We start from the raw sequence: 13,369 nt of genomic DNA, 5'->3' as shown, positions 1-13,369 counted from the left end.
CTGCTGCATGTCCTGAACCTTGCACCATGGGGAGGGGGACATGTGAGTACTGGATGAGCTCCTATTTCCTCCAGCTGCTCTGAGGGCTGCTGCTGATTTCAGATTTACTTACTGTAATGTGTCCTTTACTGTACTCATTTGTCTTGCTTTTTAAAGGCTATGGTCTGACATTTGGTCTTTACTGGATTCCACATGGGTTGTGAGCATAAAGGTCCTGTCTGTTTAAATAAAGTTTTATCCAAGATGCTATTTACAAGTTTCTCCAAAATGTCAATATTTGCTTTCCTGCAAGCTAGCAGAGTGCATCACACTTCCTGCTGGATAGTGCTGCAAACTGCAGGTGCTCAGTGTCCAGATAGTGTTTCTGAGCCCTCAGAGTCTTTCTGGGGACTGATGTCCTGGGCAGCTGCCCCCTGCACATCCGGTTGTGGTTCCTCTTGTAAGGATGTGGCTCCTTTTTTTCAAAGTTTATACTAGCAGTTACTTGTTGGGCTTTTTATACACAGATATCTCTCAAATTGTTTTCTTCTGTTCCTTGACATATTTATTTGTGCTGCATGCATGCAGTTTTTCAGTCTGGGATGCATACTTGAAGCAGATCAGGCAAGTCTTTCTTTATGGCCTTGATAGAGTCAGCTGCTCATTTGGCTGTTGTAAAAACAAATGAGGAGTTTAAATCTGCAGGACAGGAAGATCCTGTCTTGTCTTTGCAAGCAGCGAGTGAGCAGGACCCTATTGGAGGTGATGGCCCCAATGGCCAGAGGGAGCTGTGAGTGTGAAACAGGGTTCCTGCCTACAGCAGCTGCAGATCCAGCACAGGCAGGCTTATCTGCCCAACAGGACAGCGGGAACACTGCTCCACGGGCTGCAGCAGTGCCCAGGCTCCTGGTGCCAGCATTGCCCTGCAAGCACTGTGCCAGGGAGGGACAGGTCTCCATGGCTTTGCAAGCTGCCTTCCAAACCAGGTATTCAGAGAAAGCTCCAGCAGCCTGTGTCCCAAATGCCTGGGGGCCTTATGCTGCTTTGGCTGAGGAGGCAGCAGGACTGCAGGGCTCCAGCAGCAGACATCCCCCTGCCGGCAGGGTGACCCTTGCATTCACACATGCTCGGTCCCCTGCAGCAGTGCCATGTGCCACGGAAACCCCCAAACTCTGATGGCAGGAGGGGGAGATGAGCTGTGGGTGCCATCCTCAGCACAGCACTCAGTACCAGACACCTCCTGCCCTGCTACCCAGGTTCTGCTCTGCCCCAGCTCCAAAGAAGGGGGATCTGTTTCCATTGCCCCTCTTTCCCCACACCATTATGTTCATCAAAATCATTCCCCCAGAAGCAAAAGTGCTTTTCTGTTATACCAGAATGCCCTTCCACTGCTGCCTGAGGAAGGGGGCTGTGAAATGTTGTTTGCTCTGCTTCAAGACACAGTGAGGGGAGATAAACACCAGACAGCAACATAAGCAACACAGCAAACTCTTTCCAAGAGACACTGGCCTGCACTAGACCTCTGCTTTGTGTGATGAATCAGTGTCCTTCCAGAGATATAAAATAAGATTTCCTTAATTCCACAGTATTCAGGATACAGAGCTAAACTCGCAAGACTTAATCTATTTAAATTGTTCTGTGATATATATTCAAGAAAACAGAGGTACACTCATAAGACTTAATCCATTTAAAATTGATTTTGCCTCTCAGCCTTTGTGAAATATCTGTACAGGAGAGCCTGGGGGCTTTCTGCATTTTTCAATTAGGAAAGAGACCAGCCAAGTCAACCAGGCACAGGGCAGATCTCAGCTTGCTTATTGCTGTCATGCTATATCCAGTCTTTCAACTAATACCCAAGAACCAAACCGTTGGAAAGGAGCTGGGGAAAGCCACCAGAGTCTTATTTCTTGCAGAGATGATCAAAACAACCCCTGAGAACTGTTGCAAAGATAAGCAAGTGGAAAGGTCCCAAGGGAGTGAGCATGCTTAAGCTCAGCTCCCATGCAGAAGCAAATAAATGGCTTTAAATTGATTCCTTTGCCAATCCCTGAGCAGAGACAGAATCACAGAATGCTTCGAGTTGGAGGGGACCTCAAAGAGCATCGAGCTCCAATCTGCCTGCCAGGGACACCTCCCACAAGACCAGGTTGCTCAAAGGCCCATCCAAATTGGCTTTGAACACTTCCAGGGATGGTCGTGATTCATTTTCCCCTAAGGATGGCTTCAGCTGTTGGATACAGCAGCAAGACACGCTGCCCCCTTTGGAGTGCCAAACCCGTGCCCACGCAGGGGAAAGCCTCCCCAAAGCCTCTAGGGGGATTTGATACCGAAGATTCACTGTGCGGCTCAGTCGAGGAGAGCCAGGCTCCGTGGAGCCCCCGCAGCCGCTGCGCATCACTTAATGGGCACCCCGGGGCAGCGCACACCCCGCGGAGCCCATCCATGCCCGGTGACACCGGCCCGGAGCCCCTCGCTGCCCGGTGACACCGGCCCGTCGTCCCTCGCTGCCCGGTGACACCGGCCCGGAGCCCCTCGCTGCCGGCTGCGCACGGCGGGGCCCCAGCGCCACCCTCTGGGGACGCGGCCGCAGCCGCGCGGTCCCGGCTGCTCTCCCGGCCCCGCTTCCCTCCCCAGCAGGGCCTTTGCTTCCCTCCCAGCGCCCTTCAGCGCTGTTTCGGGGTTCAGCCCGGGCGAAGCATCAGGGGCCGGGGATGGGGCTCGGTGCGGGATGGGGCTGCGGCTTCCAGGCAGCGCTGGGGATTGAGCCACTGCACCTTGGCGCTGCCTTTTCAGCTGTGGAAAGAGGACATTTATCAGTAATTTCAGAACCAGCTGTTGAACAAACGTGTATTTAAAAGATTTTTACATCTTCCTCTCTCGGTTAAGAATCTCAACCTTTGGTTTGATCTTTTCTCATAAAAGTTTGTTGGGAGATTTTTTCTGTTCATTTGCTGATCAGCACCATCAGCTCAGGAGAATCACCTCCGGGAAGAATAGGAGGACACTGCTGCAGAGGAAACCTTGAAGTTTGAGAAGTGAGACACTCTGTAGCACAGACCTGTCCAAGTGCTGCTCACACCAAGAGATATTCTGACAACAAATTACTCTATAAGTTTAGTAACAGGTTGCGGATGTGAGTACTTCATATCTGCTTATAAAGGACTCCTCTTGTTATTTATTGTTCCTTTCAGGATTAGCTGAGGAAGGAAATGGGAGATTGTACTCGCTGGCATGTCATGGAGCTGGCTGAGGGGCTGAGGAGGAAATGAAGCAGAAGCCAGCTGAGAGCAGCACTCTGCCATTGAATGCTGCAGGGTAGTTTTGGCCCATGTGAGGAGCAGGGCAGCTTTGACTCAGCATTCCTCAGGTGAAAGTTTAAAATCAAATCAGCACAACAATGAGCATTTTTGCTGCTTCCTCCCATAGCCACCAACTCCTGCCCAGTCACAAACTTGGATGGAGAATCCCACTGCAGGGCTGAAGATGGTGAAAAGCTCCCGGTTGCCCCAGACCAACACTCTCATGAGGTTCACTGGTGTTCTGCGTGCTGGGACACACAGAAAGAAAGATCAAGCATGCTGCCTTCCCGCTGAAGACGTCATTTCCCTCCTGTACTAAATATGGAAGCAGACATAAGTAGCCCTCTTGTTTTTCCTGGGGTCACCTGAGGTGCAGAAAATTCTGGAGGAGGCTGTTTTTTAGCCTCCACTCTGACTGCTTCCATCCCACTGTTGGCAGAGCCAGAGCTGGCAGAATGGGGAGGGCTGGCCTTGAGCACCCACTGTTCCCACAGAACACCCACCTGAGCGGGTGCCCAGCCTCTGGGCAGCCTCTGTGAGGAACACTTGATGCAGTCACAAACAGGTTTTTGTGTGGGGCTTCTTTCCCCAACCAAATGAACATTTGCCAGAACTCTGGTCCTCTAGGGCAGTATAACCACTTGCAGGGCAGTGACTCTTGTGGGTATGAGCTCCTAAATCACAGCAAGAAGGAGAGAGGTGATTGCACAGCTTTTGCTGCTTTGCTGCAAGCCTTGGCCAGTCCCACCAAATCAAGTACTGTGGGATATCTGGGATGAAAATATCAGATCCACACGGGGTCCAGGCATCATCCCTGGGATGCACCCCCAGCCCTGAGCCATCAGACCCAGAGATTTAGCAAGACTTGCTCCCTTCCAGGAGAACACTGGATCTAAAATAAGTTACATTTCCTTCATTGTTTCTTGGCTTGAGCTTCTAAAATTCAAACTGTTTCTGTTTTCCTGGTGTTAGTCATGCACACAGCTTGGGAGTTTAACCTGTAATTCTGGCTTTGCTGCTACTATAAAACATTCACTCTGGGTTCTTCTAAACCAGGAGCAGAAACCTTTAATTTCATTCCACTAGAGGAGTTTAATCTAGGACTATGACATTTCAATCAGTTAGTAATACATATTTAACACCCCAAAATTAACCAAGAGAAGGAAAATTGTTGTGTATAAGCAGCTAAAAAGATTTTATTTACAGCCAGTAAAAGCTCTAAATTTAGAACAAAGATCTAAACAAAGACCTTGCAGTAACTCCTTCTGCCTGTTAGGCTGCATAATTTAAGGACTTCTGTTCAAAATATAATGTCTGAGATTTTAATTTCTCCTTAGTTTGAATTTTCAGTTGATAAGGGGCCGAAAAGCCTAAAATATTGACTATTTCCCCTAGATGGGAAAACCATTTCTGCAGGATGCTGGTCCTGCTCTGGAGCACACAGATGTTCCTCACCTGCAGTGGTTCAGTGCAGCTCCCTCTTCATCTTTATCTTCTGGTAGCTACAGTTCCTCTCTTCATCTTCAGTGGGGCTGTGAACACCCTCAATCTGCCCCATGCTACTGCAGATGCTGGTCCTGCACGGTGCTGGTCTAGAGCTTGGCAGTGCTGTCCTGCAGCATCTGAAGTGCTCCATGGCTTGGCTCTCTTGAATAACTGTGTCACTAAGAAATACATTCAATTTTATAATCTTTAACATCACTACTTTCTGTGCCTCCATAAATAGTTGTTTATTCCCCACAGCCAGAGGTGGTTTTGCTCCTCAGCACAATTAATCAGGCTCTTTTTAGCGCAGCCTGAAGAATTCCCGGAGTGGTTTCAGCTCCCCCAGAACCACAGTGTGACTCAACACTCTGAACAGAAAACCAGACTTTCCCAGTAAACTCCTGTTTCTCCTCAAAAGCTATTGCTGGATGTGAGTTGGTTTCTTTTTCATGGTGGTTGGTACTGGGGATCTTCAGCCTCTGGATTAACCTTGGAGCAGGGCATTGCAGGGGGTTGCAGCAGGCAGTCCTGGCCTTACAGAATGGGTGCCAGGGCTGAAGTGGTCAGTGAGCAGGAGAGAGGTGATGAACAGCCAAGGGATAAAGGAAGAAATCCTGCCAGGCTGCAGGGATTTGGGAGCAGCCTTGTGGAGGCAGCTGTTCAGGGGGTGAGGAGCTTCTTGGCTTGGTCTTACACACACACAGACTGGCCACCACGTGCAGGATGCAGCCGGGTTTCTGCACTTCCTAAATATTTCTGGGGTTATTATTATTATTACTTTTTAATCAATGCAGGAAACGAATAGAGGTGAGATTGGAAGTGCAGAGGTCAGCAAAGGAGCTGCTTTGTTATTCTGAACGCAGCAGGGACACGGGGCTGTTGACTAAAGCACAACAATAACAACAATACCCTTGGAGCTTCTTTTTTTCTAAATGACTACTGATGTCTTTATTAGCTTCCACAGCAGTTAGCAACACCTGTAGCAGGAAAGAGATTTATACCCACTAATAATGAATTCTGTGTTAGCAATGGGGACTAACTCAGATATCATTAGCTGTGTCTAACAATAAAACAGAGGTCACATCGTGCCCTTTGAAAGCTCTGATGTGACTGTTGTGCTAAACTCACCACACTGCTCTCCTGCCTGCCAGAGCACACAGCAATGTTAATGTGGTCCTTGGCAGTCTTCAGAGGAAAAGTAAATGCTGAACTTCATTAAATATAATAGCACATAATAAGCTGATATTCATTTACTTAATGCTCATGCTATGAATAGCAGATATTGACCCAAATGTGAGAATAGCCTTATCCAGTGTTCTATCACCTAACATTAATCTTTTTCAGCTTTGTGGTCATGTTCAGAGATCTCCCCTGAGTATGTTTCCTGGCCACTGTTAAACAAATAAATTGCTTCTGCTGCCTATAATTAAAGACATATATTCAGCAGCAAAGAGGCACAAATGGAAGTGTACAGCAGGAAATTGCTGCACCCTGAGTGATCCTTCACGTAAACCACAATGGCAGAATAGGACACACTCCTTGCTGGCAAGGAAAGAGCAGTAAAGAGAATGAGATTAAACTCTGGCAAGCTGCAGTGCAGCCCTAGGGTTACCACATAAAATACTTTGATGTATCAGCAAATACTCCTGATCTGGGAGAGATCACGCTCATTTGACCCCATCACCACTGTTATTCCAGCTTTTACTGCCATCCTGCCTTGACACTTCTCTGCTACCACTACCACTACACCACCACCTCTCTCCCCATCTCTGTACTCTGTTGACACCACTTCTTGCACCAGAGAGTAAAGCTCATTCCCAGGAATGGAGCAGGTGGTTCAATCAGTGGAGTTTTTTCGGTAGATTCTTTCCACAAAATCTGAGAAGGCCCATTTCAGAATTTTCTCCCACATCTTCCACCCAGGTTCACAGATATTCATCATGTGTTCTTTCTGGGCACTGGAAAGAGCAGCAAGGAACAATTCAATTTCCTCTGGGACCCAGAGTCTATCAAGAGAAAAAGCAGCAGAATGGGTCACTAAAAAAATTATCATCAAAAGCACAGATGTATAGATAGATAGATAGATAGATAGATAGATAGAGATAGATAGATAGTTAGATAGATAGATAGATAGATAGATAGATAGATAGATAGATAGATAGATAGATAGATATAAACTTGGGTTAAACTAATCCTAAGATTTAGGCAGAAAACCATGAAAGCAGGAGAATTCAAAGCTGGGGCTGCCATGGCAACTCTGACTCATGGTGGTTGGGCATTGCAGCACCTCCCTGGGACCTCCCAGCAAGTGCTGATGTGTGCTCTGCATTTTGTGGGCATTCTGTGGACAGGTAATAGAGCTGGAGAAAGCAGTTGTTGTGTTTGTAGAAGAGGATGCAAGTTTTGAGGGAACAACTGGAAACCCAGATCTGGAGAGTACCAATACAGGCATAGGTAAATCTGGGATCACAAGTGAGCTTGCACATGAACTCCTGAGGAGCCCACAGCCCCAGCAAGCCATGGGACCATGAGAAGCTGGTCAGGAAGACAAAAGTTTTAGTAGTGAAGCTTGGAATACTGAAATCCCACCTGTGAACCCTAAATCAGTTCCAGCTCTAGCATGGGTCCTGCCCACAGGGCAACAACTTCCAGGTCCTGCTCTGCCCAGCAGGTACCTATGTGCAACAGAACAGCTTCATTTCCCTCCAAGTAAAATTTCTTACCATCATGGAAATCCCTTCCTACAACTGCATCCCATTTGCAGTTATTCTGTGGAGGAATTGAGTCTAAAGCAGAGACCAAGGGCTGATAAAATCTCAGTTAAAAACAGTCTGACCTGCTGGCTGTAGGCCAGGAGAGTCTGGGTCCTCCCTGCACCATGTCAGAGAGGCAGTGCCCAGGAGAGTCAGTCACAGGTTATTAAATAGAGGTGTGATGACCAGGAGCTGGAGAAGGTGTTTTCTTAGCACTGACTGGCTTCATGTTAATTGAATATGTAAAGTTATAACTTCCAGACTCCTCAGCATCTTTAGAAATCAGACTGATCCTTGTGAGCATTTTTAGAATGCAGTCGTTTCAGAATTAATTTTGTCCAACACAGAAAATGTATGCAACATAATTCCTCCACTGTAATGTTGTTATCTTTTCTATTTCTCTTTCCCTTTCAATATAAGTGTTCTTTAAAATCTCGTCAGTAAAAGATATGCATTTGTTTCTCTTTCAACACTTACATTAATTCTGGATTTGTCTAATCTTCACAAGTAACAAATTACCTTTTAAAATCTGACAAAATTCACTTCAAAGAAAGCTGTGCTCTATTGTTCCTTACAAAAACAGCCAATGAACTCTTTTTCATTGTGCCAGTATTCATTGCTTTGATCATGATTTTTGGTGAGCTACAATGAAGAACAAAAGTAGATGTTTAGAGAAGAGCACAACTCCCAACTCTGCTATACATTGATACGCCAAGCCTGATTCATAAAATAGCAGTGCACTTTCAGACATCTAGAGACAGAATATAGAGAAAACAAAAATGTAACAATTGTATATGTATCCACTGAGCATCTTCAGACAAAAATAAAACGTGGAAATTTGGAGGACAGAGCATTTGCATTGGCAAAGCTGAGACACAACTCATCTGCACATGCAGGAACTGTCAGCATGCCAGGAAGAGCGATTAAACAGCACGTCTGTGTGGTTAAATTGGTTTGTTTGTGAGAGCAGATGATATAGTGCAAGTCAGAGCAGCAGGAAAATCCTTTGAATAGAAAGCCATGCACAGTCTGAGTTTTTGGGAGGCCACCTCAAAAGACAAATGGGGCTTTCTCAACCGTTTCTTAACCCATTCAGCAGGCACTGAGTCTTCACCTCACCTTTGATTTAGTAGCTGCACTTTATCTGGCTTCACACTTTGGGTAACTGACCATAAAATAACAAGGTTATTTCTACTTCCAACAGAAAAGTTTGATGCTCTGCTTCTGGAAGCAGGGAAACCCCTCAGGCACTGCCAGTTTTCCTCAGACTGTCCTGGCTCCTCCTTGCCAAGGACCAGGCACTGCTGTTTAGTCCCACATACTGTGTCCCTACACCTGTGGGATGGAGGCAGGATCCAGACTGGGCATACCCTGTGTTTGGAGCAAAAGGGCACCAACCTCCCAGTGGACATTAAACCTCTTCTTCCCACCTTTTGAGCCATGGGAAGGAGCCTCACTGCTGGATTTTCCAGGGTGGATCTGGCCTTTGCAGAGAAAAAACAAGCCAATCCCTTCAGTTGCATAAAGCACACCCTGCTGGGCACGGCTGGGCACGGGTGTGTATCTCCATAAGGAAGAGAGCAGGGGCACTTGTCACTAGTTTGCTCAATGCCTCATCCAACCTGGCCTTGACACTGCCAGGAATGGGACATCCATAACTTCTCTGGGCAACCTGTTCCAGTATCTCACAATAAAGAATTTCTTCTGTATATCTAAACTAAATCTCTCCTCTTTCAGTTTGAACCCATTACTCCTTATCCTATCACTACAGCTCCTGATGAACCTTCAGAAAAAATAAGTCAGAGGACATTTCCCTCTTAATCACAACAGGAAAAGAGGGCCCAGTCCATTCAGGACAAATATTTTCCAGATCTGCTTTTCAGTTACATGATATTTTCTTTCCTACAGCATGCCTTGTGCTAAGCACTTCCCATGCTCCCAGAAAGGAAAGGCATGTGTTATAGCACCATTCCCTATCTGTCTCATAACCTGCATGAAAACAAACCTGTTTCATAGCTGCTGGTGTAAATAGCCCAGGCACAGGGCTTGCAGTGTGACTCAGTCATCAGCAGCTGGCAAATGCCACCGTCTGTTTCCACACCTGACACATACAGCCACAGACAACCTTGCCATATCTCTCTTCCTGGCCACACCTTCCTCAGGAAACATTTTGCTTGATATATTTTTGACAAGTGTGTTATCTGTGATCTGATTTTCTATTTATTCATCACTGTTGTTACCTGGGTGCCCAGGGAAGACTGTGGGAGCTGAGTACAGAGCATTTCCCAGCATTTTCCATTTCCCAGTGCAGATTTCCCATTCCCCTGTGCCTGGAGGTGGGTGTTGGACCACATTCTACTGCTATCTTTGTGTTTGCATTTCTTAGTGCATTTCTTCACCCCCTGCAGGATGACTTGAGTTCCCTCATAGCATTCTGCTAGCTGGGATCCTCCCTCCCTCCTCCAGTTCCCCCTGGTTCCTCTCTTTGCCAATACTTGCCAAAGTTTCTCGCCCCTCCTCATCTTCCTGTGATCCTCCCGGCACTTCTGCACCATTTTGGGTGCACTCTGCGTCCTGTGTGACCATTCTTCACACAAAGTTGCCTGTGCAAGACAGTTGTCAACACACCAAACCTCCCAGCATGCTCCCCCTGGGACAGCACAGGGACCAAGGTGACACGATGTGATGGCTGTGGTGGCAGGTGCCAAGGGAAGGTGTCCGTGCATCAACAGTGGTTTGCAGCACTGGGCAGGAGCAGTTCTCACAAAGAGAACCAGAAATCATGATTTGCATCAGTGGCTTGTCAAACAAGTTGGCAAAGATAGATGCTCCTACATGGTGCTCAAGGTATGCAGCTTTTCCTGTTTCCCTGCCTCTCTCAGACCAGCACAGGCATGGTGCTCAGGATTTTGAATCAAAGGCACTTACCATGCTTTATCTGGCTACTGATGTCATTCACAGTTCCACACAGGTCTCTTCCACTCTCACCAAACTCTGTATCCCCGGGGAGCAAGGTCATACAGAGAAGCATCTCCAAGCCCCAGGATGCCATGCAGGAAACCTCAGTCTAATTCTTAGTTCAGCCAGATGTTTTTGGTTTTACTTTGACCGTCTTCATCCTATGGTAGACTGGGACCAGCAGTTCTTCCAGCACTTGTGCCCCCTGAGTCTCCCTGTGCCCAGAGGGCAGATAGGAGATCACTCACTGTCTATGCTGCAGGATGGAATCAGCTCCAAGTTATCCCTAAAAATACTTTTTGCCCTTATTTTTTTAATGCAATGATAGAAAACAGTTTTGCTTTAAAACGTTATGTCCCTAGGAGACCAGATGAATCCAGAGATGGGTGATATTTTGCAGAGGCTGCAAATCCACCCTGTATCTGTCTGCAGTGAGTATACAAAGATTTAGTGGGGCCAAAACCTATCTGCCAATCTCAGCAGTGCTAGCAAATGACCTAGGAAGAAACAGAGAGGGACTCCTGTGATTTCTGAGCCTCTGAGCTATCAAAGCAGCAGCAAGTCACTCAAAAAGACAAAAGCCTTTATGGCAAAAGACCAGGAAATTTCCACATGTCAGCAGTGATTTTGGTAAGATGGTCCTGCTGACACCACAGAGTGCTTGGGACGAGCTGATACATGAGCTTGATTCATGGGAGGCCCTGTGGGAAGTCCATGTCCAAGCTGAAGAAGACAAAAATTCTCATTACATGGTCCAGATCAAAGAGGCCATGGAGGACCTTCAGCTGCTGGGCACAGGGCACAGCCATGGTGTACTGAAGAAACACTAGGACCAGTTTGTGCTCAGTTGGGTGTGAAATGCATAGATGAATGGTTGAGCAGGATGTGAAAGTCAGAAAACAATTCAAGTAATTCCATTGTGTATGATTTCATGTTAGCCAAGCATAGCACATGTACAATCTGCTATGTCAAGGAGTCTGCCATCCATAAGGATTTTAACCTATGATCTTCTCTTCTTCCTCATGTGGGTTTGGTTTTGAGAAAAGTGGGCCAGGGACAATATCAGATGTAAGTCTGAAGATTTAACAGCTCTTTGCAGAGCTGGGCATTGCAGTCCCTCCAAGCCAATACATCCCACTCCTATGGCAAGGTGAGATGAGCCCTCACTGCCATCCTGGTGCTCCTCCCTGCCTGCACCTGGGGAAGAGCTGTGCCAGTTCTGGGGAGAAAGCAGCCAGGTCACTTGCAAACACTAATTATGACCTTTATCTTCTATCTCGGGAAACTTTGTCCCTGTTACACCCAATTGTCCTCTTGCTGATCTTTATGAGCAGCAGAGACAACAGCAGTCAGCCAGCCTGAAAACACATCCCCAGCAACACCCTGCAGAGGCAGCAGCTAGCATAACCCCCACAGGAACAAGTCCTTGTTCTGGCTCTGTCTTGGCCAGGGGGTTTGCTGGTGCTTAGATAATACTTTAGTAGTCACTATAACATTTGTTTCCATGGACAAATCAGGCATGGCTGTGTCACTGTGGTCCTGTGGTTATAATCCGCCTGATCTAGGGGCTCTATCAACCTCTGAGAAGACATTCTGATGCAAAAAAACAAGTGGGTTTGGTGTGGAAAGGTCAAGACCACTGTGGTAAAGCTGAATTTTAATAATTGTGTAAGACCTGACTAAATACCAAAACTGGGCTTCTATTTGAATGTTCCTTAATTCTGCAATGACATAATTTCCTCTGCCTAATAAAACATGAAGTCATGCAGCTGCCACTAGTGACAAACTGATAAACAATTCAAGATGCCTTTCAATAGCATTTTTCTCCAGTTTCCAGAGCCATCTGCCTTCCCCAGCTAAGGTTACATCATTACTGACTTTAATTATTTAGAGGCCATTCTACTTACTCTAATGCAATTGTTGTGTTTGGCTGTCAGAGCAGAAACAGTGTGCGATGAATAAAGTCAGCAATTTTCTGTACTAATTATTTATTCAAATTCTTCAACGTTGAGAGCTTGAGGTGCATGCTAGGCTCATTCTTCCTTATTTTTAAAAAGAATCAGAACTGCTCTTGCATTTCCAGTGTGTTTTCTTCCAGTCATCCCAGCACTTCTGGTTTGGCTGAGAAGCAAAATGATTTTTTAAGGGAATGGGAGGATGTGGCCTGATGTCACTTGCATGTGCAGGACAGGTGTGCATGTACCTGCCTGCATGTGCACAACCACCTCTGTGTTGAACATTTGACAACAGTATCAGTACGTTAAGCCTTTACTTATTTTACAAAAATAAGAAAACAGAGAACTCCAGTTTGTGTCAGTGCTTTGGGAAACTCTGTGCTTGTTAGAAGTCAGAAAAAGAGCTTTAGCTGAGCTAGGGAGCCAAAGAGCGAAGGGGACAGGAGGTCAGTGCAGAGAATGTGGAGGGAAGCCTAAATTTATGCTCAGCCTGCCATGGTCTCATGTATTGATTAAGTGTTTTGGCTCAGGAACAGGCATATATTACTGAGCAAATATTAAAAGCTATACAGGTTTCAAGGGGAAGCCTCTTTCCTCTGGGAGTTGCTGTTGATCACTCATAATTAGATGAGAGGCCAAAACCAACCAGAAGATCTGATGAAAATTTATGGGAGGAAAATATGAGGAAAAACAAATAAGGAACCATTATTATTTAATTCCTGCTGCCGGTTTGAAGCATTCATTACAGAAATTAATGAGAAAAAACGTTTAAAAAGTTCTTGTCGTTTTGTCTAGTAGACGATCTTAATTCTCTATCACCTGGTTGTATCACAGAATCCTTTGGCTGGAAAAGACCCAGATGGGGGTCGGGCTCCTCTCACAGGGAACCAGCAACAGGACAAGGGGGCAAAGTCTTAAGTTGCGCCAGGGGAGGTTTAGG

This window comes from Fringilla coelebs (assembly GCF_963513975.1).
Source record: "Fringilla coelebs genome assembly, chromosome: 11".
Lineage (NCBI taxonomy): Eukaryota > Metazoa > Chordata > Aves > Passeriformes > Fringillidae > Fringilla > Fringilla coelebs.
The sequence above is the reverse complement of the archived record's forward strand: the minus strand, read 5'-3'. Positions refer to the sequence as shown.